Source organism: Protopterus annectens, chromosome 2.part0 (genome assembly GCF_019279795.1).
Source record: "Protopterus annectens isolate FY-2018-M chromosome 2.part0, PAN1.0, whole genome shotgun sequence".
Taxonomy (NCBI): domain Eukaryota; kingdom Metazoa; phylum Chordata; order Ceratodontiformes; family Protopteridae; genus Protopterus; species Protopterus annectens.
In genome coordinates, this window is record NC_056728.1 from 852,529,481 (window position 1) to 852,553,323 (window position 23,843).

Sequence of the window (23,843 nt, forward strand, 5' to 3'; positions counted from 1 at the left end):
ATGCATTTTCTGAAGGAAATAATTCTCTGAAACTGAAATGTATGCCATTATTTAGTGACATCAATCTCCAATGACAGGTGACAAGCCAGATGCTTAGGAGTAAAGAACCAGAAAAATAAAGTAGTTTTTCTAATATTCTTCTAAAGTGTTATATTTTGGATATAAAATGCTTCTTCCACCACCATTAACATATGCTACAGCAAGTTTGAAACATTAGGCAGAGGAACTATTTTAATAGGTAAATTTTAATAAATTTTAATTTAATAAAAATAATATAGTAACAAAAAGAAAATAAATAAGTAAAACACAACAATTTTGCAGACAGCCCATTCTCTAAGTGCAATAATGCCCACCAGGGTGCATGTTATTGTGGAAATACCTGCAGCATTGGGCCTCAGAAAACCCCTGAGCAGGCATTATTTCCACAATAACACATGCCCTGTCAGGCATTATTGCTTTGTACAGTATAGCAGGTCTCCTTATATGCCATGTTTTACTGGAGTTTCTCCAAATTATAAAGAGGTGTCATAAGAAAGACTCTAGTGGATATCTAGAATCATGTGTGCAACATGACAAACATATGTCATGGTGGGAGAGTTACTGTATATGAATACATTGTATGTAGCTCTGTACATATACTTTGCCCACAATGTACTTACTAACCAGATGGCCCTGTGAAATGTCATTTTGCTGGATGTGGTGATTTAGCTGACATTTGTGCCAGACATATGAGTCATGGAAATACCTGAGTGTTGTGCAGACTCTGGAAATAATGTCCAGTGCACTGCGTGCTGCATGGTAGTTTCCAGAATGATAGTCTTTCCTATTCATATTTCTGTCTTATATGTGGATGAGGTTGGCTTTTATTGCTTTATGTAGGCAGCTTATGGTGCCCAGTACCTTAGGGAGATGTGAAATGTCACTGATGCCATGCACAATGTTGGGTGACTTATCTGCTGCCCTATGAAACTGGATGTACTAATTCTCATATAGGAATACATTGTCAGGTAATTGGTTAAGTATACTTGAGAATGATGCCTGTGATTTACCTGACATGTTCCCTGCTGGTCTCCGTAGCTAAGTTGATGAATCCTACCCATACATTTGTATCCATGTGGACAAAAAGGCCATGTATTCCTGTAGATTCTACCATGGGCAGCCACAATCTACAAGAATCCTTACAATATCTTGATAAACACAGAGACAGGCAGCTTTCTCCTGACCAGCCCAGTTATAGTGAGAAATTCACTGCCTATAATTATTTTGCTCCTGCCATACCTCTATGTCATAGCATGGAACAAGAGTTGGCAGATGTAAGTATAAAGAAGGTTGCTGCTGTTGGCAGTGCAGATATTTCTGATATCCTTTGGCCTTTCATGGAATTGCACAACATGGTACAAAATTTCCTACAAAAATGAATATGACTCTTGAAACTTCTATTGCTGTAGACATTTACATATTACTATTGTCTCATTTGGGTACATGCTTTAAATTGCAGGGTATTATGAGGACATTTGCATAAATGGCTTTGTGAAGATTGAGTGAAGATAGGTGAAGGCTGCCAGCCTAGCCAGATAGAATTTTGGAGATAATTCTTTCATCTGTAAATATTAATGTAAACCACAGGCTTGTTGTCTTAAATGGTAAAAATAGTGTTACATGTGGAACTGAAAAAAATGTAAAAACAGTGCACTCTACTGACCAAGTAAAGCATGTTGTGACTCTTTGATGTTACAACTCAGAGCCAGTCAGTCTAGAGTGAGGCATCCTGTCTATTGTTTTAAGGCCAATGTTAATGGCCAGAATTTGCATGCATAAATGTTATTTATTGCTCTGGTTTCTGCCCAGAGGTGAAGAAAGTAAATGTAGGTTATGTTAGCCTGGGAACCCAGGGAAGTGTGAAGAATAAAGTAATGTGAACCAGGAATGTGATTTTAAAAACAGAGAATCAGAGAGCATTAAACATTTTTGTCTTGACTATCCAACTCATCAGCATTGTCTTGCTCTATCTGTAAGTTTATCTTAGACTTGTGTTTTCTCTTAGAAATAGCTAGAAACTAAAAAGATTACACGTGTTTTTCTGTGATGTCAGAACTGTACTACTGAATTATTTTAAGTATTTCTCTGTGATCTCTGAACTCTTGGCTAGCACTGTGTAGTAAAAAGCAGTGTCTTGTGTTTTGACTATTTGTTATTAAATATTTTAAAACCTTTTCAGCTGTGGCTGTTTTTGTAGAGATAATTTAGGCTCTTTAGAGTACTTGCATGCCTTTGGTAAAATTGTCCAAAGCCACTCCAATAGCTTTAGCCTTGGACTATACTACCAATTGGATAATAATATTGCACAGTAATAATTGGACACCCTTTTAAGGGCCTTTGAGTAGCTGATCAATATTAGTGGGTGGTGGCAGCGGGTACTACCATATAGTCTGGGAAAAGAGGGCACAGCTGGAGAACCTGTGCCAGCCTTTCCCAGGAGTGTCTGTGTGGTTGTATAAACTCTTTTCAAAGTGTGTGTGTGTGTGTGTGTGTGTGTGTGTGTGTGTGTGTGTGTGTGTGTGTGTGTGTGTGTGTGTGTCAGCTACTTGGGCAGGAACACAAAGCACTGGTTGGACATTGAGGGTGCTGGAGGTTTTAGCTTTCCCACTAGGCTGAGATCTGTACCCTATAGCTATGCCAGTGGGGAGTTTTATTGGGGACCTGGAGAGCAAGGGAGTGACCAGCCCCGGACTGACTCTGATCTCTTAAGGGAAATTGCACTTTACTGTTTGTATTTGTTATCCTTTCCTTCTCTATGAGATGCCCCTCGCTGTTGTTAGTGGTGAGGACTGAGGCTCCATAATTGCTGGGCCAGGGCACGGGCGTCAAAGGTTTGATGTGCTTTACCACTTGCTGTGATACACTGACACACTGCATATTGCTACTAACTATGCACATGTGTGCTACATACTATCTAACTTGACGGGTCTATATCATATATTCGAAATTACAAGATGTTGAACACCATATGTTCGAACTTGTAATTTTGAATATTGAAAGCATCAAACATTTAGAATAGCAATTTTTTTCCTAGGGAAATAATTCACTGTTCCGAGAAACATACACACAACACAAGCACACCAAAATAAATAAACCACACACATACAGTTAACAAAACCCAACCCCACACTAAACCACACATACATTACTAACTATCAACTTACCTTAACCCGCACCGTAACCCTAAGGTCCGTAACTATCACACACATACCCTACGAAACTATACACAAACAAAGCAATAAATAAACATACATACAGTTAACAAAACACAACCCTACACTACACCATACATACATTACCAACTATCCACTTACCTTAATGCGCACCCTAACCCTAAGGTCAATAACTCTCACACCACAGTGGAGGAAATAGCGAAGCCACAGAACAGCACACCGAAATCTTGTTCTAGGTAAGATTTTGATGTTCCGGGGCTTCGCTATTTTCAACATTCGATGGTTTTGGTTCAATGTTTTGACATTCTGTGTTTTCTGTGTCCAGAATTTTGATATAGACCCAACTTGACTATAACTCTCACCCAGAATAGTGCACTGTGTAGGCTCAGCTAATGGATGAAAAAGGCAATGCATACAAAGACACAATTTAACAGAAAAAGCAATTAAAAACAGTCCAGAAAGAGAAGAGTTACAATTAAATAACTGATTAGACCACTACATTAAATTCAGTGTTCAGTGCAAATGGTTTGATCTTGTTGAATTTTAGTATAAACAAAGCCTTCTTATGTAACAGATTCCTCTTCTTGTTACCCCCTTCCTAAAATGACACTTGAACATGACCTAATACAGTAGCATTGATTAAATGTACATTACAGTTATTTACACGTTTTTCAACATTAGTACCTTGTATCACATTAAAATGAACAGCCACAGAGTATCTCCTGTTTCTTTTTTTGTTATGTATGCACTTCAACAAAGGCTTCACATAAGTACATCAAGGCACAAAGGTCAGAAAGCACCAAAATCCGAATAACAAAAGTGGCCAGCACTCTTTGTCAGCAGTTAAAACAATTTTATTATGTTATATTGTGTTATCTGCACACATAATAAGCACATAGGTTTCGGCCAAAAGGCCTTCTTCAGTGCTAATGCATTTAAACAAACTTGCAAATGTGACATCATAATGATTAAATAAACCAAGCAGCACCATAACCCCTCCTCCATTTAACAAAAGCACCAATTAAAGAGTATCGTTCAATCCGGAAGAGAACTGAGCGTCCAAACAATATAAGGTGCTAGATGAACAACAATTTCTAATGTCACTAAGATGTTCAGAAATCTGAGTTTTAAATTGTCTAGAAGTTTGTTCCAAATAAAAATCAAAACTACATTCAACTAAATATATCACTCATTCCAAAATACTTAAAACATCTAATATCGAAAATACTGGCTGTATTGGAAGAAGAAAAATGTCTGTTTTTTTATAATTACCTTATTAGCGGAGCAGTGTCCACAAAGATAAAAAACCCATTAATTGTGTACCTTCAATAGTTTGTTGTACAGTAAAATCTGTCTGGAATGCTTTTTTTAAAATGATTTAAATAATTACCTATGAATTTCCCCATCTATAAGAAAAAGGGCAATGTATAGCAATTGTGCCAACCTTTTGTCAGATAAAAGAATACCCCAATGTTTATCAATTAAACCACAAAAGGCTGAAGAATTACTTCTAAAACTAGTGACCACAAGTAAGGGAACATTAGCCCTCTTCTTTTTACTAGATTTTAACAGCTCTGATCTTGCTACAGACCTGGTATAGTTGTGTGCCCTTTGAATGTCAGCAAACTTATTATATCCCCTGACATAAAATATTTGAAACAAATCTAACTCATATTTTTTAAGTTCACATTCATAAGAACAAATTCTCTTATCCCTCAAAAATTGACATTTGGGAACAGTCTTAATTATGTGAGGGGTTGACACCTAGTTAAATCTAAAAAAAATAAATGAAGTTCCTTTCTAAACAATGAAGTTGATAATATGCCATCATCATTTTAGTCACTATAACATTCAAAAAGGAAATATTCTTCATACTGAAATTAAGATTAAATTGTAAACTTCATGTGTTGTCATTAAGATACTGTACAAATTCACATAAATAGGTTACATCAGATTTCCAAACCATCCAACAATCATCTAAATATCTGCACCATATATCTATGTTCTCCTGAAAAATATTATGACTGTCATCATAAATAAGTTGTTCTTCCAAAAAACCCATAAACAGATCTGCATAAATTGAAGCAAAAGATGCCCCATTACTTTACCTTTCAACTGTAAGAAACATTCACTACTGAAATAAAAACTTTTTTAGTTAGAACATGTTCAGTTAAACATATCAAAAATGTTAAACCCCAGATATTTTAATGCCAGTAACCCAGCCCAGTGTGGAATGCTGGTATATAATACTTTAACATCAAGTGTACACATGTACCAGATGAGTTTCTAATTGTGAATCCTGCAAAATATTCAAAAACTGAGTGGTATCCCGAATACGAGACTAAACAGTGACTAACAAAGGCTTCAGATACTGCGTCAAAAAAGCTGATAAAGATTCAGTTAAAGAACTTTGGCCAGAAACTAGTGGCCTACCTGGAGGGCAAATTGAATCCTTATGATTCTTGGGTAACTTAAAAATAATAGGGAGAGGGATCCTGTACAATAAGATGATATACTACAGTATTAGAAATAATACCTTCCTCCAAAGCTAAAAATAAAAAGTATCTAGCTCACTTTTTACATTTTAAAGTAGGACCCAAAACCATTCTCTATTAAAAATGGTTATCTACTAATTGCTTATGAGCTTCTTGCAAATACAGGCCCCAATCACATACAACAACAGCCCCACCCCTATCAGCATTATTAACTACAACATTATTATTTTTCTAAATTTGTAATGCTTTTTTCCTTACAAAAGACAAATTGTTTTGTTGACCAACATCATATGAAAAATTACAATGTAAATTCTTAAGTATACTCTGCTGAAATGCTGCAACATATTTATTCATGGGTGGATTAAAACATGAACTTCTGAACTTAAATTTCAGTATTATTATGTATATATTTGTTATCAAAAAACAACTGCAAGTTCAATCTCCACAAAAAAAAAAATAACATCCTTTACAAAAATCTCTTCAGACACAGAATAAGTTGGCAAGAAATTAAGCCCTTTAGTGAACAAATCAAATTCTGTCAAAGATAAAGTGGCCGAAGAAATATATACAATAGCCCATGCATCTATTTTGAACACATAAAACTTAACAGGGCATCTAACGTGGTTGCCCCTTTTAGAATGTTTGCATCCAGCCCTTCTTGTGGAAGTAAATGGTTAAAAGAATTTTTCTTTTTAGCTAATAGGGATTTCATAACCAACTCCCCATCTGTATCAATGGCAGAGGAGGATTCCTCATCCAATGTTTCTAATGCATTCCCTGCTTTCTTTAAAATTGGACTAGTTCTCTTTCTTTTATTTGTTGTACAGCCATAATCCCAAAAGCATTCCATCCCTATATGTTTAAATTTCATGGACTTATGATAGGAAAATGCTCTGTCACAAATGTAATCTCAAACATCCCTCTGGAACTTCTTCAACTTACATTCCTGTAATTCTTGTTCAAGGGTAGCCAACCCAGAAACTATCAGTCCAAACTGTTCTTTACAACTTTCATCCAAATGAAAAGATTTGACTGTTTCACAAAAAACAGTAACTTCTGACATTTAGAAACCAGTCTGTCTTTCATAAAAGGCCACCAAAGTTTTAGCTAACATCATGGAAGCCTCTTGCTGAACCTTAAACCAATTCTTAGTTAAAACCTCATCCATATCACTGACCATTGGTTGAATATGCACTCATAAGCCCTGAGGGCAATAGGCTTTGTTTTCATAAGCTTTCAACAATTTTAAGTGCCAAACACCAGACCATAAGTTTTTCATGGCCCCCATTAGCTTTTTAAAAACTTTTATACAAGAAAAAGACTGAGGCAAAACAGTACCTTGCATAGTTGTAAAAGATGTAATATAACCAAGTTTGTCAAAAATCTGGACATCATCCTTGCCGGCCACCAATCCAGTCACCAAGCCAGTTAAATCCATACCAAAACTGGCAAAGAATGCAACATAAAGATCAGCCGAGATAACAAAAGACCAGTTGAAGTGGAGATAAATGTCAACGTACAGCCAACAGAGTGAACAATCAAAATGTAAGCACCTCAAAAAAGACTCCACACAAATATGGCAAGGTGCAAAGGCCATAAAGCACTGAATGTGAAATAACAAAAGCACCAGCACTCTTAATTGGCAGTTAGAACAATTTTTATTATGTTATATTGTATTACATGCTCACAAAATAAGCATAGTGGTTTTGGCCAAATGGCCTTATTCAGTCCTCATTTTTGGTATGTCCCCTATGTGCTCCTGCAGCTTGATCCTAAATTCCCTGGTAGTCACATTTCTTTGCCAAATGGGCACAGAATTCCACCCAAGACACTGATATGTGACAGACTATGGTTATGGACTTTTTTCCTATAAAAATTTCACCAAATAATATCCAAGGAATGCCTGACCTTAATATAGGGTAAATCTGCAGTATTGTTTCCATAATGGCTGATTCCTGTCATATCCAGTATGGCTTAACAAACCTGCTGCACAGTGGAAGCACAGTCATTATCTCCCAGAAATCTCACCAACCTTTATCATGGCCCAATGCCTTCCAGTGCTATATTAACAATAACTGAAACTTGCCCAAACTTATTTTGTTTTCTCTCTTCACACACACACACACACACACACACACACACACACACACACACACACACACACACACACACACACACACACACACACACACAAAGTCATAAAGACACATGCACACTGCTTTTCAGAGTTGGTTAGTGATGCCTCTCCAGTGCCAAAACCAATTTCCTGCCTTTCAAGTAAAAACACTATACCAGACAAACCAATCTTGCACAACAAGAACACCATTAGCGCTTGACTTTGAAATAAACCAATATGTAAATATGTGTATTGTAGTAATATCTTAAAGTAGATTTTCTTCATTCTTCATTCTTCATAAGGTAGACATCAACAGCTGATATGCTACCAGGCCTACATACACCCTTATACCAACATATAAACTACCAACCACAAGTTTTTGACATGAAATTAATAACCCTCTTTGCTTGGAAAAAAAAAAAAAAAATATATATATATATATATATATATATATATATATATATATATATATATATATATATATATATATGTATATGGGTCTACTGTACAAGTTTGAAAATACACTTCTTCGAACTCACACAGCAGACCCTGGGTTACGTGAAAGTGCACTTAATTGAAAGTGCACTTTCGCAAAACCCGCTTCAGCGAACGGGCTACTACTGACTTTAGTGCACTAGTTACGGACCTTAGGGTTAGGGAGCAGGTCATGGTAAGGGGATAACTAGTAGGGCTATCCCCTTACCATGACCCGCGCTCTAACCCTAAGGTCAGTGACTACCGCACCACAGTGGAGGACAGGCTATCCTCCACTGTGGTGCGGTAGTCACAAACCTTAGGATTAGGGCACAGGTCATGGTAAGAGGATAGCCCTACTAGCTATCCCCTTACCATGACCCACGCCCTAACCCTAAGGTCCATAACTACCGCATCACAGTGGAGGACATAGCATGTTTTCCTGCTGTCCTCCACTGTGGTGCGATCCGTTCATAGAAGCTGAGTTCGCGAAAGTGCACTTTCGCATAACTGAGTGGTCTACTGCTCTTTTTCGAATATGTGGTATTCGATGAAAAGCAGTAGACCCATATATATATATATATATATATATATATATATATATATATTAATGCATTTTGCAAAATTATTTTAACAGAGATAAGACACATAGAGCAGCTCTATTATACAGCCCAGTCTATACATTTTGCATGCTGCACATTGGAACAACTATATTTTGTTGAAAAAAATACATTTAACTATGCTTAATATATATTTTCTGCCTGTTTTACTGAATGAAAATTGTTACTCAGACTTCTACAGATCCTACTATATAAACAAAGCTTCAGGGACACAGGCACATATATTACTATTACTATACTACAAATATAGCTTTCTTTTGATTCATTTTTTTCTTATTATTTCACATACACCAGTGCTCCAGTTAGTTATAGGACTTTTTCTCCCAATATTTATATACAGAGCAGGGGTCTCAGGATTAAACATCTTTTTGGTTTCCAGTCATAGACATAAATGAAACAATTTTTTTATAGTAACCATGTACAATGTAGTCTTCTATGTTTTGCCTATAATATATGAAATCAAAACAGTATGAGGAAAATATTGTTTCAATGTGGAATCATTATGCAAATATATCCAGTATTTTTATTGACACTGCCAACTTCTTTAGTAAATATGTTTTATTCTGTGACAAAATAAGTCACTTTCCCTTTTTATAGCAAGCATCTTTAACAAGCATTATCATCAGCAAGATACTTATTGTTCAGAAGTACATGTCTATGCTTCTGAAGCTTTGAAGTATGCCCTTCTTGCATAATGCACTGCACATCTGCTATGTATAAAACATTTTATCAGATATTTGGCTTGATTTGGCTAGTTAGATGTAAAGATGTAACCTCATTTTGCTCTCAGAAATTCACCATTTGACAATGAAAGCAATATGTAATGAAATAACAACTGGTGGTATGCAATGGATAATTATTAAAAGCTGGTTTTCAGTATCATTTACTAACTATATTATTGAACTGTAGTCTGATTGCTGTCACATCTATAAAATGCTTCCTTTATATGTATATCCTGTAATAGCTGAAAATTATACCAAAGCTATTGAAGTGCAAGTCTTATATAGAATTAAGCATGCCATTGGTGTCTCTAGTGTAACTGAAAAAGTAAATCATTAATATACCAGAAATAAACAAAACATAGTTCTTAAATAAATTATGTTAAAAACTGTATTACAACTCAAATAACCCCATAACTAAATTTGCATAAGAATGGGCAAAGGTCATCTGTGGCAATATCACATTTCTCATTCTGATGATACAGATTTCTATCAATATAAAACACACACACGCGCACACACACACACACACACACACACACACACACACACACACACACATATATATATATATATCTATATATATATATATATATATATATATATATATATATATATATATCTATATATAGGTATATAAGCACTCCAAAGAGTGCATGACAATGGAAGAATGTTATTTGTAAAAACCAACAATAAAAATCAGATTTACAAGTGAAAGAACAATTATTCAGTTTAATACTTACAGACTCCCATATCATCAACACACTCACATACACCAGTGCTCCAGTCAGTTGTAGGACGGAAATTTCCACTTATTGGCTGAGTGGTGATAACCTGAACCATATTTGAGTTCTGCATTTTCTAATTTGTCTTCAAATGTGTAATAAATCTATAAACAAAAACAAATAAACAAAAGTCAATAAATCAATCACAGAACCAGGTCCTTCAGTATGTTGGGTTACTTTTTGCTTTTTAAGCAAGACATGCTTTTATTGAATTATCACTTATGACATAGTTGATCATACATTTATGTAAATGAAAACAAACCATACTGACATAATCTTCTATACGTTCATTCTCAATCAAACAGTACATAGCTCATTCAATTCCTGCTTTCCATTAAACCTCATTCCTTCTACAAACTATTGTTCTGCATGTATTGTTCCCACAGTTACCCCTTTCTCTATGTAATTTATTCCTACTCTTTTTTAAAGATCGCACTTGAAGTTCTTGTATCTCTTTTACTATATTCACTACTTTTAGTATAGTTGGTTTAGACTTTCATTTTTATTTTTTAGTAATTGCTTTTTGGTCAGCCACCAGAATTAAACTGAGCAAAGTCTTACTATGTCTAGGCAATTCTGATTCTATATCTCAGCTGAAAAAATAATTTCCTTAGTTACACCAGTTTGCTCACACAGTATTTCTGACAGAGTAGTCTGCAGGGAATTGTTAAAGTCTCCCAACTCATTTCACTCCTCAAAAATATGTTCCCAATTAGCTGTTTCTTCTCCATCACACCTCCAACAATTGTAATCTACCCGAGGAAACTATTTTGGAGTCTACTTTGGGTATAAAAATACCCATTCAAGTACTTCCAAGCAAAAATCCTAAATATTTTTGATTTTGATGCATACTTGGGAGACATAAATATATCCTCCTATTGCTTCTTTGTGAAGTGCTTATCCATTTTCTCTTCCAAATCCTTTCTAACCTCCTCTGATTGATTGCTATAGTTATCACACAATATTTTATATGCCCTACTAATTATTCCCTTTTTAACAGTAGCGTTTGTCCTGAATTCTACTAAAAACTCTACCAGTATTGATCTTTCATTTAGGACCCCCCCCCCTATTTCTTCCTCTTTGCCTTTACTCTGATACCAATTCTTGATAGAGAAGGCAATCTTTAATTTGCAGTCAATATGTATTCTTGGCCTTTTCCCATCGTAACACTTTTCCCTATCTACTTATTTGCTCCCAATACCTTGGTTCCTTTGGCAGTTTTCTCCAGTAAATTCCACCCCGTCTGCTTTCTGTACCCCTAATTGCAGTAATTTCTATCAGCAGAATCTCCCTTCTCCATTCCTGTGTTGGCTTTGTTCTTAGACTACTTTCTGCTACTTTATGAATATAATATTCTGTGTGGCTATTCTTATTATCCTTATGGATCTGAATCCAAAATCACAGTTTCTCCTTATTTATTGGGCTTCCCTAGTTTCATCACCATCACTTTCCACTTTGAATTATAGCTTTCCGCTTGTGCTATACATAGAATTTTTAACTGTGTAACTCTGAAATACCCCTTCAAATCATGTAATCCCAAACCACCTTGTTCTGTTGGAAGGATCAGCTTATCCCACTTGACACTTGCCCTCTTCCCCTCCCAGATAAAATCCTTCAACTCTTTATTAATTGATATCCACAACTTCTCCTCTGGTTGATAAAAAATATGACTGACCTGTGTATAAAGACAAAGGGACTAAATAATTTTCACTGCTTGTACCTTGCTATCCATATCCATAAAACAGAGCTTCCAGGTTTCTTGGTTTTTGTACTATCTTTTGTTTAGTCTCTTCCCTCATATCCTTAGCTGCTATAACAAAATCTTTTTAAAACCATAATCCTGTGTACTTTAGTTTATCAAGTCTCCATAAATTTGGGTATTGCAGAACCAATTTAGGTGTGGGGACATAGTCTACAGATATTGTTTTTGTTTTATCTTCATTAATTTTGTATCCTAACAAGACATGAAACTGGTTCAGAATCACAACACTGAAGTGCCATTTTTTGTTTTTATTATGTAATATCATCTGCAAGTAAAGCCAACTTTTCTTGATTACCATGCCAGTTATGTCCTTGAATGTGTGAGTCATTATTTTATCTGCCAATGGTTCTAAAAACAATGCAAATAACAAAGAGGGAAGGGTCACCCCTGCCTGGTTCCTCTGTTCAAACAGAACTTATAAAGACCCCCCCACACACACACACACACACATTAATGTTCACCTCTGATCCATCATATATTCTGCTAATTAACCTTATTATTATTATGTCAGGGAATGCAAATGCTGCCACTGACCTACTCATAAAATCCAAGATTCTATTCAATGCTTTCTCTGTGTCAAGACCCACCAACAACAGTGGTAATTTCTTGCATTCTGCTTCCCCCTGGATCATCATTATTCTATTAATGTTGTCAAATTTTTGCCTCACTTCCACAAAAAGCACATTGATCTATATCTATCAATTTTGGAATTGCCTTTGCCATTCTTTTAGCCATTATGGACATAATCACTTTATAATCATGGTTTAGAATTGAAATGGGCCTACATGAAGCCAGAGCTGATGGGTCTTTCACATCAGCTTTCTTCCAGGATGGTGGTGCTTCTCCTCTTTTAAAATACTGTTAAATAAAAACTTCCAGATCTTAATCAGTTTCTTCCTTCCTAGTTTCCAGACTTCAACAGGAATACCATCTATTCCTGGAGACTATCCTGTAGATTGGCTATACATCACAATTTTTTTTATCTCATTTCCTCCTATCCTACTGCTGGGTTACTGATCTAAACATAACATTTCATGGGATCATACTGGTTATGCCAGTGTATTCATTTGAGATAGCAACATATAATGTTAAATATTGAATTTATTAGAAGAAAAAGGGATTAACAACTAGAACAATATAAAAACAACACACAGAACCCAACCCATAAACAGCTACAAATAAAGGGTGATAAAAGAAAGAAAAGTCAGCTAAGCAAATGGCTCTTAAAGGACAAAACAAAAGGAAGAGAGGCCCAGCAGTAGCCCCTGTCCACTCGCTGAGCCACAACAATTTTTGAAGCAGAGATAAAGGCATATTTCAGTATTCTGCCTATCTGGGAAATACAATGCATATTTACAAAACAGATATTCACATTTTTGTCATAAAACCAACAAGAAAAAAATGCTGTTTTCAGCCACCAAGTGAACTTGCAAACAGCAGGAGAGTTTGCTGTTTTTAACAGAATTCCAAAAGGAATCAACACACTTGTGCAAACAACAGCTTGGCATTTAAAGAGAATGCTCATGCAAAGCTGCTTGAAGTGCCAAGGAAGACTGCAGTTGAATGATCTATATTACTTTAAAGAAGGGGCAAACTGCTCAACAAACATTCTTCATGTACGGGTGCTGTCTGCTGAAAAAAACAAGGCTGTCATTTTATGGCAGCATATTAAGCTGGCATGGAGCTCAGACAATGAAAAAAACAGGTATCAGTTGTTAATCTCACTAAACAGCACTTTGCTGTTTAGTGAGCATAAAATTAAAAACAAACTAAATAAAAAAAGGACAGCTTGTGTGTGTGTGTGTGTGTGTGTGTGTGTGTGTGTGTGTGTGTGCACACGCGCATGCATACATGTGCTTGTATTCATCTCAGAAACAGTGGGAGAGAGAGCGAGAGAGTGCAAGTGAGAGACAGAGAGTGAGAGAGACAAGGAGACAGACAGCGGTGATTGCAGCAGGCAGTCCATCGGCAAAGGTCTAATAAAGCATAAGGGGTATGAAACTTTTATGTCTGGCATTAATGACTTTCTTTAATCCTTAGTGATTGTATGAGGGACAGTGAAGCACTACATGGCAAAATCTGTGACAGTAAGGATACATGGTGGGACATTTCTAATACCTTGCATTCTGTGAGTTTTTTCTTCATTTGCTCACAGTGAGACATCAGAGGTTTATTAATTCAACAAAGTTGTAATTGCTTTGTGTGTGTGTGTGTTTGTGTGTGTGTGTGTGTGTGTGTGTGTGTGTGTGTGTGTGTGTGTGTGTGTGTGTGTGTGTGTGTGTGTGTGTAGGTGCATGAGAGAGACATAGTGAAACAGAGACACAAAGGGAGAGACAAAGAGAATAGACAGGAAATGGAAGCATAAAGTGCACTATATGGATGGGCGCAGAAAATCCGGCCTGAGGGAATTGATTTAATATTTTTTCTATAAAAAAGATGCTGTCATAAGTATGAGACACTACTGAAGTATCAAGTGGCATCTAACTCCTACTTGAAGGAGGCAAGAATGTCAGAAGTGTGGATATGAAGGGATAGGAATATTTAATGTAATCTAGTAACATCCAATGGTTCAATGGAAGAAGTCTAGAGGAAGGCATGGAAAGTATGAAATGGGTGATGGTACTGATGCATCATCTTAGAGTACAGATGCATTGGTATGTAAAGGGAAGGAGGAGCACAGCAGACAATAGGAGAGAGTAAATGAGTTAACAGAGTAGACAGCTCAAATGGGTAAATGTTGAGGCACAGAAAAATAAAAGTATGAAAAAGAAAATCACTCTGCTCAAAGAAACCAATAAAATGTATTATAGCAATCTTTCACACTGGCTTCCTTAGGTGGTTCTCTGTAATTTTTTTGACTATTCTGTTCACCTTATTCTTTTAATTTATATTTAAGAAACGAATTATCAAATTATTAACTGAAAAAGAAATTGGAGGAGCAGAAGAAAAATTAAGGAGAGATAAAGGAGAACGAGAGAAAGATAAGATGGAAAGAAATGGGTAGAGGAAGGAGTGAAAGGATGGAATGAACAGAAAAGAGCAAAAAATAAGGAAATATTCTATATATATATATCTAATAAAGAGAAAGGAACAGTTTAATAAATAAAACTGGAAGCATAAAAAGCTGTTCAGACACTTTAGAAACTATAGTAGTTATCCTCAATTTATAGCACTGGACCTTAAATAGCTACTCCAGATAATACATTCTTAAATATTCATTCTAATATGGACCTCAAACAAGATTTCATGTAATCTTTTTTTCTGTTTCCTCCTTTCTCTCTTTTTCATATTTTTCTTTATTCTTCCTTCAGTATCTACAAAAACCTGTTTCTCTGAATCTTGATGTATTATTTATTTTTCTATCTGCGCTTGCTTACAGGGTTGTGCACTGATAAAGCATAACTAATTGCAAGCTAAGCCCAGGTTACCTAGTATAAAAGAACAGCAAGTAGAAAAATAATTTTATTTACAAAATAACTTAAAACAGGAGGACAACATAGTGAAATGAGCTCAACTAGAGCATTACAAATTGGCATAGTTCTAATATCAGACAGATAAATGTACTCTAAGACTATTTGTGGATGTGCTATGTATAAATACACAGACTGTGACATTCATAGGTAGACACTGATTAGTAGTAGAGCTGCAGTGAAAGAAGTGATAGTATTAGTAAGGAAGTGATTACTGATTGTGCAGTGATGCTAAAGAACTTATAATATATGATGTATGATGTTACATATTGATACTATCTTAACCTGTTGGCTGTTAATTTTTTCAGTATACAAAATGTATATGTCCAACTACTCTAGATAAATTTATTAAGCTGTACTTTATAAAGCCAATTACTTCTCTAGACAAAAAAAGGAAAAACAGAAAAGTGAAAAAGAAATAAAAATAAGTAGAAAGAAAAATGAATTGATTTTCTAATAAAAATATTTTTTATTGACTTAGCCATAAAAGCTATGGAAGAAAGATGATGAAACAACATAACAAATAGTTGGTTGACCAGATGTGGAGGCTATGAGGCAGGAAGTAGTTTAATTGTTTTTTTTTACCTAAAGTGAATAACAAAAAACATTGGTTTCCAATACATGTTGTCGATTTATGTATACTACTTTTATTGTAGCTAAGTTAATGGCCAGGATTCAGAGACGTTCTTTCCACCCATGCTGACTGGCCAATGCAGGTTGGTCAGCTAGCACAATGGATAGTCTCTATTCAGAAACATGATAAACCTGCACAGAGAACACATTAATGGAAGCTTATTGACATTTCTCTGATTCAAACGCTGCACTGTCTGACCTGAAAAAAGCTAGCACTTCCCTACCAGATCATGCAAATTAGTAGCACAGACTCCCCTTACAGTTGCACACGCACAGACAAAAACACAAACACACAGACACACATACACACACAAACACAAAGATATACAGATACAGGTATACTTCTGTTTATCAGAAACACAGTTTGTTGACAAACAGAAGATCGAGTCCACTTCCACGAAAGTGCATTTCAATGAAAGTGCACTTTCACGAAAGCCAATTCACTGAATGGGCAAAATAAAAAAAAAAAAGATTTTTAACACAGTTTTGCAGGGGGCCAAGCCCCCCTTTGCCCCCCACTCCCCACTGTAGTGTGATCTCAGAGTTAGTATATTTAAGTAGTAGGGGTGTGGAGGCACTGCTCCCCACATGGGGGGGGTGCAGGGCAGCTTCCCCCCTGCAAAACTGTCTTTAAAATCAAGTCAATCAAAAGTCAAGAGGAGAAGATAAACACTTGCACCACACCACACTCATCACATAGTCCCTCAAAACCTACACCACCAAAACACACACATAGAAACTCAAAATACACACCTACATTCGAGGAGGCTCTAAATAAAAACCTGCCCAAGCATCAGGGACCTCCAAAGCAGAAACGCAAGCAAACTCCACCCCCCAACACAACCCAAATGACACATAGCCCACAAACTCAGTGTGCCACTCAACCACAGCCCATAAGGCATAACAACGTACCCAACACTCTAGTCATAGGTGACTCTATAGTCAGGCACACTGATGTTCCACTCATCAGGCTAAACAAGGAGAAATTTACTGTCTGCTGCCTGTCAAGTGCCAGGATCCGCCACATAATGCACGCACTCAGGTCACTCCACAACAAGTACAAACATGACACTGTCATTGTCCATGTTGGTGTGAATGACCTGAGACGTACCTCCCTGGACTACATGAAAAGAGACATGGAGGAGCTTGCCAATCTTGTAGCCCAGGCAGGTATGACACTAGCCCTGAGTAGCATCCTGCCATCACCCAGAATGATGCCACAGTACAAGGACAAAATGATCGACTTCAACAATTGGCTAAGCTTCTGGTGTCATTCTAAGGGGATCCAGTATTTGTCTGCCTGAGACAACATGATTGACAGACCATGATGCTTTGCCAGAAATAGCTTGTAACTATCGCCCTTGGGATTCCAGATACTGGCTAAGGCTCTTGCCACCCCTATAGTGCCTTTTTTAGGCAAGGTTTAAATGACAAATTCACCACCATAACAGGTACAAGCAAGCAAAATCTGAGGGTAACGTTACTCAATGCTAGAAGTCTAAACCTCAAAATGCACTCACTCGAGGCACTTCTTAAAATGGAGAACATCAACATCTGTGCAGTAACAGAAACCTGGTTCAAAGCTCCAGAAAGCACCCCTGCATTATCAGGCTATAATTCATACCACACCTTTCAGCCACCTAACCCGGAACGAAGCATTAGAGGTGGAGGCGTGTCCATATTCATTAAGGATATCCACACCTCCAGGCTAGTTGAACAGCATAATGCATCCAAGATTATCCAAGTGCAACTAACTCTTGGCAAGACCACGATCCAAATTGTAGCTTGCTACAGACCCCCTACCATGCCCCAGGATTCACATTCCTCATTTCTTGATACACTGGAAAGTATTAGGGTATAACCTAACACCCTAATAATGGGCGATTTCAACTACCCCACCATTAACTGGGAAAACTACTCATGTAACAACACTTTTGCTCAATGTTTTCTGGAATTCAAAAATTCCAATGCTTTGGATCAACTTATTCACACCCCCGCCAGGGGCAGTAATATCCTAGACCTGGTCATTACCAACATGGGCAACCGGTGTTCCACACCAGAGGTCAATTCGTCGTTGGTCAGATCCGACCACAAGCTAATCACCCTAGACATCCACATCCCGCCCCCACCCCCAATTAGGGAAACCGCAGTAAAAGACTTCTCCAAAGCCAACTCCACACTTCTTAAGACAGTGGCAAACTTCACAACACCCATGCAGACGGACAATAGAGGTATGACTGCTGAATCCTACACAAATGCACTTTATAAGCACTTACACGAGTGCATGGATCATGCTATCCCTAATAGAACCAAGATGCTATCCTCTAAAACAAGGAAGCCGATCTAGTTGTCCTCTGCCATAAACAAACTCTACAACAGAAGAAAGAAACTGTTGCAAAAAAGAGTAAAATCCCATGACTGGAGGAACACCCTGGTCAACCTCAGTAAGAAGCTGAGATCCCTCATAAAATCCTCCAAAGCTAGTTAAGAAAACAAAATTGCCACTGACTCTAAAGACAACCAGAACGCATTCTATAGCTATGTCAAGAATCTCAATGGCAACACTCAGATCTGCTCTGAGTTACAGCACAATGGCACTAAATATACAGAACCAACTGATATTGCCAACATCCTGGCAGATAGGTTCAGTGCTAACTTTACCCTCCTCTCACCCTTTAGAGGGCCCATCTCTATACCGGAAGAATGCAAAGTTCCTGTAATCACGGCTGCACAGGTAAAAAACACACTCTCTAAAGCCAAGAACACAGCATCCATGGGACCTGACAATATCCCAGGCTGCGTTCTACACAAACTACAGAATGAACTGGCACCCTACCTAAGTACCATGTTCAGTTATAGCCTCACCTCAGGCTTTGTGCCCACTGAATGGCGCACCGCAACAGTTATCCCACTCCACAAAGGGGGAGCCACGACGGACCCCGGGAACTACCACCCCATTAGCCTGATGAGCCTGGTCTGCAAAGCCATGGAACATATCATCATGGAACTCATAAACAAAGACACTGGTAATCTTCAAACTCTGAACCCTACCCAGTTCGGATTTGTAAAAGGCAGATCATGTCTCCTAAACCTGATTGACTTATTTGAAGCAGTCACCAAAGCCATAGATGAGGGTAAGGTGTTTCACACAGCTTATCTAGATCTTGCCAAGGCTTTTGACACCATCCCCTACTTTGGAATTATAGATAAGCTCACTAAACTAGGTATAAATACATATGTCACAAGATGGGCTGCCAACTGCCTCATGGACAGAACTTACACTGTGAAAGTAGCAGACTCCAAATCTGACTTCAGACCAGTGACAAGTGGAGTACCACAAGGTTCAGTCCTGGGTCCTCTCCTGTTTGGTATCTACTTCTCTGAAGTACAAGCTAACACAGAAGGTCTTTAGCTAACAAAGTTTGCAGATGACTGCAAACTAGGAGCCATAATCAAAACTCCTAACGATGTGGATATACTACAAAAGAGCCTCACTGAGACAGATGCCTGATATCAAAGCCATGGCCTGAAGCTCAATGCCAAAACGTGCAGTGTCATCCCCTTTGGTAAAAACTCTGTACCATGAACTACCACATAGCTGGTAGTCTACTTAATGCTGAAAATGTGATAAGAGACCTTGGGACACAGGTGGACAGTAGTCTCTCCTTTGATAATCACATTGCCACAGTGGTCAGGAAATCCTTCTAGTGGCTCATCTCATCACAAAAGGTTTCTCATCCAGAAAAAAAAAGGTCATTGTTCCCCTCTACTCATCACTCATTAGACCCATTATAGAGTACAGTGCTCCTTTTGGTATGTACCTCACAAGACATCTACAACAACTGGAAAGGCCAAAGAAATACCTCACAAAGAGGATTACTGACCTCAAACAAATGCCCTACGCAGACCGTCTCAAAAAACTCCAGCTTTACTCCATCGCATATCGCCTACTCAGAGGCGATCTCTGCCTAACATACAAAGCTATGTCAAACCCAGAGCTGTTGGACATGCTCCACTTAAAGAAATCCCAATGCCTCCGAGCTACACGCTCTAGGGACCTAAACCTTGTCACCACAATAAACAGAACATGCTGGAGGGATAGATTCCTGTCCCAGAGACTTCCCATACTCTGGAACAGACTACACTATCTATGTCAAACAGAGCTCTTCATTAGCACTCTTCAAGAAAAATCTTAATGACTGGATGGAAGATAGGAAATTCACCCCGGGGATCACTTCTTTGGCTCTGCTTGACAGGGGCACAGGAAAAGAATTTTCTTGGGTGGCGAAAGCCAGTGTACATTTTTGGCTAGGCTTATACAGGCCCTTGGGCCAGTAGCCTAGTACACTCCTATGAACATATGAACCTATAAAAATCTTTATTTCTTTTATTTTGCCAATTCGGTTAATCAGCTTTCACAAAAGTGCACTTTCGTGGAAGTGGGGTCGTACTTTTTTTTATTAAATTTACGTAATTTCGATAAAGAAAAGTAGACCCACAGATACACATGGTCAGCACCCCCTATATGCCACCCATAACGTGACCACACAGACAGACAGGCACACACACACACACACACACACACACACACACACACACACACACACACACACACACACACACACACACACACACACACACACACCTATTCAGCTGCACTCATACCTCTACAGACATGCAAACATATGGCCTCATACATCCTCACACAGACATGCATACCACAAAGGCTCTGCTATGCTTGACTTTACCGTGATTACTCCAAAGTCAATGAGTGAATTCAGTAAAAAGATGGCGTTTCATTTTTCTTTCTTGAGGAATAAACTCAGCAGATTAAGTCTTTGAATAGCTTTGCAAAATACTCCATGAGCTATGGCCACTTTCATGGGACTTCTCATGGCCAATTAGTATAAGCTATTCCTCAGACTGTTGCATTAGCAGGTGGCTTCTCCAGTGAGATTTGTAGTATGGCTCTTGCCAGAGGAAAACCATAACAGCAGACTAGGCTCTAAAGTGGAAATACTTACTGTGATACAGAAACTTTCTGAGTTAATGGCTTCCACATCCCAGTAAACCTATCAAATCACAGCATTTTACTTGAATGCAGGACATATTTATAACACGTTTATAATTGCTGCAGATAATTAAAAAAAAAAAACGGAAATCTATTATATATGACAACACTGAAATGTATTTCACTGATTATAAAATAAACTTATAATAGTGACATCAAGAGAGGTGGATATATGAACCTGTTTATTTGAGTAAAGCAGATATTATTTGTTCAAACAGCAACAAATGAGTAGAACAACACCACTGCTCCAGGCTCCAACTAGTAAAAAAGAATTTTATTATAGAACAGACTAAGTGCTTTCACAGTTAAACTAACTACTTCTTCAGTCATTTAAAAACACATACCATGAATCCCTTTATATAATGTTTACATCACTTCCCATAATTAACCCTTCCTGATTGATTAGACCAAACCATGAAATTTAAAGCATACCCACCCAAGTTAATGGTATAACACTGTAATGTCATATAAACCCCTATACATAGAATGCATTTTGATATATGACCTTGATATGTAAAATGCGCACAAAAATGTGTATACACATACAAAACAAATATAATATATAATATTAAAAACCTAAAAATATAAATAAAAAACATATATAAAACATATATATATATATATATATATATATATATATATATATATATATATATATATGTATTATTTCTATCCAGAACTTCAAGGCTGTATATCAATGTATGGTAAAATACAGAACATAAAATATAACCTATCAAACTGAAAGTACACATAATGCAACCCCCTCCTACCTACACAAAGGAAGGAGAGTCTTTAATATGGAATATTTTGAGGAAAACACTAAATAAGGCTGAGACTGCCATGTTTGAGAAAGGACTCTCATTTATTCCTTCGAAGAGGGCAGAGGTAATTGATTTCATTTTGGATTTAAAGTGTTTTATTAGAACTATTATGCTTAAGCTTAATTTTTGGAACAATGATAATATTGATCAGGACATTAGCTTTACTAAACCTAGCACTTATATTCCTGTTAATCATCCAGTGCTTATGTTATTTGTGAAGTTATGTACTGATGAATTGTACAAAAGTTGTTATGGACATGAGATGCAATGTTTTTTTTAAGGAATTTAAGAATTTGAATAAAAACAAACAAGAAGCTCTGATGCAATTGCAGAATGACAACACTATTATAAACTGCACCACAGATAAAGGGGGTCCTTTACTGATTATGTTCCAGGAGTATTATATGGCTAATATGGAACAGATGTTAAACGAATGTAATGTATATGTGTGAATTTCTAATGATGATATAAGAAGAATGATTAGGAAAGTGCATAGAATGCTATATGATTGTTTATTAGAGCATGATACTGAATATAGTTTATATGAATATTTAAAAGTTGATGAACCCCTCCTACCTATAATTCAGGGATTACTACATAAGGACCCCAAAAACCCTCCCTTAAGACCTACAGTTTCTGGGTGTAACTAGTGTACTAAGCCAATATCTGTTTTCTTGGAGAAGAAAATTAGACCCTTGTTGAATAATAATCTAGTTATACTGAAGGACCATACCTCTCAACTGCACAGATTTTTGCAGAATGTCCAGATTTTTGCCTCAACATTTTGGTCTGTTCCTCATAACATTTATCTTTTTCTGGCAAATCACTTGGATGATCTGAGTAATGAAATTACTAAAAAATGACATATACTTGAGTTTCAGAGTTCATATCCTTTAGAAAATGCATTTTAACACAAACCATGTTATGTTGTCCCCCCAAAATGTAAGGCTTTGTTCAGATTTCTTGAGTTAAGAGGTTGAGGTATGTAAAGGACTCAAGGATGCGGGTGACATGCAAGGTTTATTATTTGTTACTTTAGATGTACAGTCCCTATTTACAAAAATTCATAATGAGAGGGGCCTGTCATTATTACAGCAGTATTTGATGGAAACAATGAATTCAACTATATATTTATGGATTTATTGTGCTTCCTTATGGAGATTTTATTAGAGCACAATGTGTTTATGTTCAAGGAAGAGATATATTTACAGAAAGATGGCTTAGCTATGGGCACATCTTGTACCACTAGCTACGCCAATATAGTGATGATCACATTCGAGGAGGAGGTGATTTTGAATGGCTTATTCAATACCTATATAGGTCTGTATCATTGGTTTGTTCATGATTTATTTCTTATATGGGAGGGGACTAGGGATGATCTGAGTTCCTTTTTTGATCACATTAATGGTGCTTCACCTTTATTAAAGTTTACAATACAGTCCTCTTACAATGAGATAGACTTTTTAGATGTAAAAACAGAGAAGTGTGAAGATGAAAGTATAAGTACAAAGGTTTACAGGAAAGAATGTTACAGGAATAGTTTTTTACACAAGAGAATTATGCATTCTCCACATATACTTGACATCATTGTGAATGGACAAGAGATGAGAATTTCCAAGTTAAGTGCTGAGGAGAATGTTTTTCAACAGGAAATAAGGGATCCTG

General features: G+C 36.9%; 1 long non-coding RNA gene across 1 annotated transcript in view; it reads right to left on the reverse strand.

The window, feature by feature from the left end:
* LOC122793258 overlaps window positions 1–10,519 on the reverse strand; it is a 450,552-nt gene extending 440,033 nt beyond the window's left edge. The window contains exon 1 of the long non-coding RNA XR_006363456.1: window positions 10,380–10,519. This is a non-coding gene — a long non-coding RNA (uncharacterized LOC122793258). The remainder of the gene's footprint in view (window positions 1–10,379) is intronic.
* Between the last annotated feature and the right edge of the window lie 13,324 nt (window positions 10,520–23,843).